Consider the following 6,322-nt stretch of genomic DNA (forward strand, 5'->3'; position numbering starts at 1 on the left):
GTAACCACTACGCTACCAGAGCTCCAAGCACAATTAAGTTTTCTGGGATTCCTAGTCTCTGCAATGTTATCCATGATTTGTTATGATCCACACAGTTGAATGCCTTTGTGTAGTCATACAATACAGGAATATCTTTCTGGTATTCTTTGCTTTCAGCTGAGATCTATCAGATATCAGTAATGATACTCCTTGGTCCATGTCCTTTTTTGGAATCCAGTTTGAATTTCTTATAGTTCCCTGTTGATGTAAAGCTGCAACTGTTTTTCATTATCTTCATCATTGAAATGATTTACTTGCATGCGATAGTAATGATACCTTTCAATAGTTCTGCATTCTGTTGGATCACCTTAGTTTGCAACGGACATGAATTTGGATTTCTTCCAGTTGGGTAGCATGGAGCTACCTTTCAAACGTCTTGGCATAGAAAAGTCAACGTCTCCAGTGCTGCATCCATTTGTTGAAACATTTCCGTTGCTTTTACAACAGCTCTGGAATTTTGCTTTTCACTGAGTTAAGTTTGTTCTTGATGTGGTCTCTACATTCAGGTGGGATATACTCAAGTTTGTATTTGAGCTTCCTTGATTTGTTTCAATTTGCTTCAGCTTCAATTTGAACTTGCACATGAGCAACTGATGGTCTGGTCCACAGTGCGCTCCTGTCCTTGTTCTAACTGGGGATCTTGTTAAAATGTGGATTCTGATTCAGTAGGTCTGAGGTGGAAACACAAATTCTCAGCATGAGATCTGACCGAATTAGCCAGTGTAAAGAGAGGATTAGCATTTACAACACATCTTTATATGGGACCCAATTCAATCGATAATGATGTTAATGGTAGATTTTTCAAGCGACAAGGTCCCAGGGGGCTTTCAGTAGCCCACCGTTAACTCCATGAAGGCAACTGTACACTTTGCCTCAGATAATTACCTGTATCTGTGTGGGGTCCTCTCATCTTCCTAAACCCCTCTCCTCGCTCCTTCCCTGAATTGAGACACTCCTTTCCCCAGATGAGGTTAGATGGCGTTTCTGTCAGCCAGCGTTACAGTCATAGATTCACCAGAAGAGGTTGAAGCTTCATGTGTTCCTGAGGGTCAATTCACTCCAATGCTGATTCTTCAATCAGGAGTACTGCTTCCTTCTGGTCTCATAGAGGACTACAAAAAGGGAACATCCATCATCAAGGCCCTTTTCACTGTGAATATCCATCCCCTCCTTTGCCTAACCTTCTTCAGTGCTCATAGTTAACCTCTACTGAAGAACCATTCTGAAATGTTTCCATTAGAGCAAACATTGCGTTTGTATAATGATCGTGATAATAATAATAATAGTTCACATTTATTGAGTACTTATATTTTGCTATGAACTCTTCTAAGTGCTTTATTACTTTAATTCATTTCCTACTTACAATTATCCCTGTGAAACAGGGACAATTATTATCATCAACTCCAACGTACAGAAAATAAAACTGAGGCACAGCAAGGTTAAACACCTTACACAAAATCACACAGCTACAGCTGGAATAATCAAAGTACCACAGACTACCAGAAGAACAAATAAATCTATGTTGCATGAAGTATACCCAGAATTCTCCTTAGAAGCCATACTTCAGATATGTTATTAGGAGGGGCCAGTCTCTGAAGAAGGAGTTTCTGCTTGGTAAAGAGGAGGATCAGTGAAAAAGAGGAAGATACCCAATGAGATGGATGGACACTCTGAAAGCAGCAATGGGCTCAAATGCAACAGCAATTGTGAGGTTGTCACAGGGCCAACCAGAGTTTAGTTCTCATGTATAGAGTTACTATGAGTCAGAACTGACTTGACAGCAATTAACACACACACCTCTTGAAGATGGTGGCTTTCAGCATCAGTAATTTGCCACAAGGTGATAAGACATTTCCAGTTAGGGAATGTGCCTTGGAATCAAGTAAATGATATTCACTAATTATTTTCTGGAAGAAATAAAAGAGACAAAGAGAGAAAGGAAAAAGAGAAAAAGAAAGCCAGCCAAACGAGATTGCCAGGAGACAAGTAGGAGACCAGTAGCCAGAATCACTACTACATAAGTTCTTCTAACATTGTTGTAACAGGTCCCTCTGACCTCAACTCACTTGTTTCTTCCTTTATATTTCAAAAGAGATTGACTCAAGATGAAACCTCATCCTGTAGACTGCACCCGACCTCATTAACATCATAGAGTTAAGATTCACAACATAGGATAATTACATCAGATCAGAACTTAGCACAGCAAATCATATCATGGAGGTAATTGTTGTTGTTGTTATGTGCCATGGAGTCGGTTCCGACTCATAGCGACCCTGTACAGGGTTTCCGAGGCTGTAAATCTTTACGGGAGCAAAAAGCTTCATCTTTCTCCCGTGGAACAGCTGGTAGTTTCGAACTGCTGACCTTGTGGTTCGCAGCCTGATTTGTAACCACTACGCTACCAGAGCTCCTTAACATCTAAAATGTTAAACCACTGAGAATCCTGGCCCAACCAAGTTGACACAAAACCTGAACTCTCACAGATGGAGTCACATATCTTCTTTAAATTCTCACCACAGCCCCGTGAGCCATTTCCTGATGTTGCTGAGGTTAAGTGCCACTGAGTCGGTTCTGACTCATATTGATCCTGTCTAGGGTTTCCAAGGAGCACGTGGTATGTTTGAACCACTCTCCTTGCAGTTAGCAGTCCTGTGCTTATCCTATATCACCACACCAAGACTCACATGAACTACAGAGTTGTTAAATGACTTCTCTAAAAATCACACAGTTACTAATGGTGGCACCCAGGATTTCAAACCCAGACTGGCTTCATTCTTTGATATTTCTAATCACCTTCAGCACCACATCCCAATATGTCTATTCCAGGGTCCATAGGAGAGATGTGCTTGTTTCTCTGGGAGGAGAAGGTTGGGAGACAGAAACAAATGTCCTAATCACTGCTCATATAAGGAATTTGCTAATAATCAGTCTCTAAAGAAGTATAATATGCAATCCAGAAAAGTTTGCCATATTCCACTGTTTAGAAAATTATCTATATGAGACCAGGCAGTCAACAGTGAAAGCAAATATTAGAATTTAAGAAGGCAAAGAAATCAGATTAATGGGAACACAACAACCCGAATGGAAACATTGCAAACATTTACACATTGTGAAGAATGTAACCAATGTCACTGAAAATATGTGTAGAAATTGTCGAGTGGGACATTACCAAAAACTTTGAGGCCTACAGTCTCAGGGAACACCATGGTCAATTGGTAGAACATAGTCCACAAAGACAATGCTCTACACCATACTTTGGTGAGTAGTAACTGGGCGCTTATAAGCTCATGAGCAGACATCTAAGGTGCAAGCATTGGTCTCTCCATATGAGGAAGAATGATGAGAGAAGAAAATTGAAGATGCATGGAATCAATTTGTCCAAGGGCTTAATGGAACACATGAACACCAGTCTCCATGACTCTGAGACCAGAAGAAATAGATGGTGCCCAGCTACCCCTACCAACTTCTCTGAAAGAATTGATTAGAAAGTCCCAGATAGCATGGGAGACAATGTCAAGAAAAACTCAAACTTTAAAAACATACCAGGTGTACTGGTCCAAAAGAGACTGGAGGAACTGGACCCTATGGCCACCCTTTAGGTCTGGAACAGAACTCACCCTCGTGGTCCAATTTTCAACCAAGTGGTAGATAGGCATACAATGGGGACAATAGCATTAGTGATGTATGCTCACCATGAAATGGTCAACCATTTAAGATAAATGGCAACATTTATCTGGCGACAAGGTTCAGATGGGTTAGGAAGGAGATGGTAATGGAAATAGGGACCACAGGGAGGAAATGGCATAACTGTTGTTGCATGGAGGGGATTGCAATCATTGAGTTGAAACAGTGTAGTGTTTGCTGAATGTAAAACTGATAATCTTCTCTGTAAACCCCACTCAATTCACAATAAAAAGTTTCAAAGAGTAAAATTAAATTAAAGTTTAAAATTAATAAAGTGTCAAGCACATACCTAAACTGCTATGCAAACTGTAGTGTAATGAATTATCTAATGCTTTTTCTAGCCATAGTCTGTAAATCCCACTAAACAACATTTCTTCCCTAATGGGTCTGGAAAAGAAAAGATTAGAGAAGATGCTGATAGGATAACATGGTTATCCTATGATATGGAGCTTTTCCGTCATCTCTTTCCACAGATGTAGTCAACTGGATTTCTATGTATTCCATGTGATAAGGTAAGTCCATGTGTATAGTCGTCTTTTATGCTGTCTAAAGAAGGTATTTGAAATGAACAAATTGATTTTGCAGAATTCTATCATGCAATCTCCAGCATCATTTCTATCACCAAGGCCATATTTTCCAACTACTGATCCTTCCTCTTTGCTCCCAACCTTTCCATTCCAATCACCAATAATGATCAATACATTTTGCTTGCATGTTTCATCAATTTCAGATGGAAGAAGTTGGTAGAATTCTTCTATTTCATCCTCACTGGTTCTAGTGGTTGGTGTGTAAATTTGAATAATAGTGGTATTAACTGGGCTTCCCTGTAGCTGAAGATAGTGGTGGGTAAAGACAGAAATTCTTGCTTGGGTCTGGTCAGTATGGGTCAAGGATTTCTAAATGAATGTGGCGATTAGTAGCAGGTTGGCTTTTAAAATAATCTATTTCAATCTCTCATATTACATTACAGGTGATGAAACTAAGTTACAGAGAGAGGAAATTCTTTTTTCCAAGGTCATAAAGCAAAGTAACAAAGTCAAGTTTCGGATTCCTTTCAATCTTCATGCTTACACTCTATCACTTTGTTTCAGTATCCCTACACTTAAGTTCCGTGGGAGAAAGATGAGGCTTTCTGCTCCCATAAAGATTTACAGCCTCGGAAACCCTGTTCAGGGTTGCTATGGGTCGGAATCGACTCGATGGCATTTAACAACAACAACATTTAAGATAAAGATTAGAGTAGACGATTTATCAGTGTCGTTAAATGCTAATATTTTATAATCCTAAAAAAAACAATTAGCCTTCTGGATATCAAGCAAGTCCTGCATGCATATTGAATACTGCTTCCATAGACCTAACACTCCCATGGGGGACTTGACTCTGTATGATAAGAACTGTGCAGTGAACTACAAGGTTGGCGGTTTGAGCCCACTAGCCACTCTATGGGAGAAAGATGAGGCCTGCACAAAGATATACAGCCTTGGAAATCCTACAGAGGGTCGTTGTGAGTCAGAACTAACTCGAGGGCACTTAATAAAAACAACCATTCCCATGAATATAGAAATTCTGCCATGGCTTCAAATTCACTGAGAGGAATTTTGCTATTTTTACTTTGTGCCTGAACAATAACCATTTTCACTCTAGGGTATTTGTTCTCAAGGAATTTCCATGATTTACTGTTGAGTTACACTCAAGAAGCAGATGTAAAGAGTTGGCTTATATTAGACAGGAAAGGGGATTAACGCCCTCGCCATAAATGCTTTTGGTGTATGCATACGTGCCCTCCCAACCTGGCTGGCATCAAAGTTCCTACTGTGTTCCTGACTCACCCCAACCCTGGGACTATTCAGGTCACTCTGGAGTTGTCCTTTCCTGGCCAGCTTGGGGTGAAGTTCAATTGACTTTAGGGAGAGGAAGTGGGAACCACACAGGTCAGGGCAGGGAGGAGTAGGGTGGTTATGTAGAGAGGATGGATACCTGCATATTTTGAGAACTGAATTCAAAGGGGGGAAAATCTCAGATTTTTCACTTTCAAGCCTCTCATTACCAGCTCCTTTAATTGTTGTTAAGTGCCGTCAAGTCGGTTCCGACCCATAGCAACCCTGGATAGGGTTTCCGAGGAGCAGTTGGTGAGCTTGAACTGCCAACCTTGCAGTTCAAATGGCTTTGCAGTGGCCGCATTAACCCACAGCACCTAACCAAGACTCCAGCTCCTCTAGTTAGGCAAGGTCTAGTGTATCTGGATCCTGGTGTGGCTCTGTGGGTTAATGTGCCAGATGCTAAGCCATTTGAACTGCAAGGTTGGTGGTTCAAGCTCACCAGCTGCTCCTCGGAAACCCTATACAGGGTCACTATGGGTCAGAATTGACTCGACGGCACACAACAACAACAACAATTGTATCTGAGATTCTGGAGGAGGTCATTCACCTGAGAGCCAGTTTCCACATTTCTTGGAGATGTTCTTAAGCAGGGTAATTAGGCAGAAAAGCCAAGGAATATGGGATCATAAAATCCACACGCGCTGCACTGACTTGCCCCTGTTCAGCTGCAATACAGCTGGAAGGAGAAGAAATGGAGACAAGTGGAATTGGGGTATTCA

The sequence above is a fragment of the Chrysochloris asiatica genome, unplaced genomic scaffold, assembly GCF_000296735.1.
Source record: "Chrysochloris asiatica unplaced genomic scaffold, ChrAsi1.0 scaffold00034, whole genome shotgun sequence".
NCBI lineage: Eukaryota > Metazoa > Chordata > Mammalia > Afrosoricida > Chrysochloridae > Chrysochloris > Chrysochloris asiatica.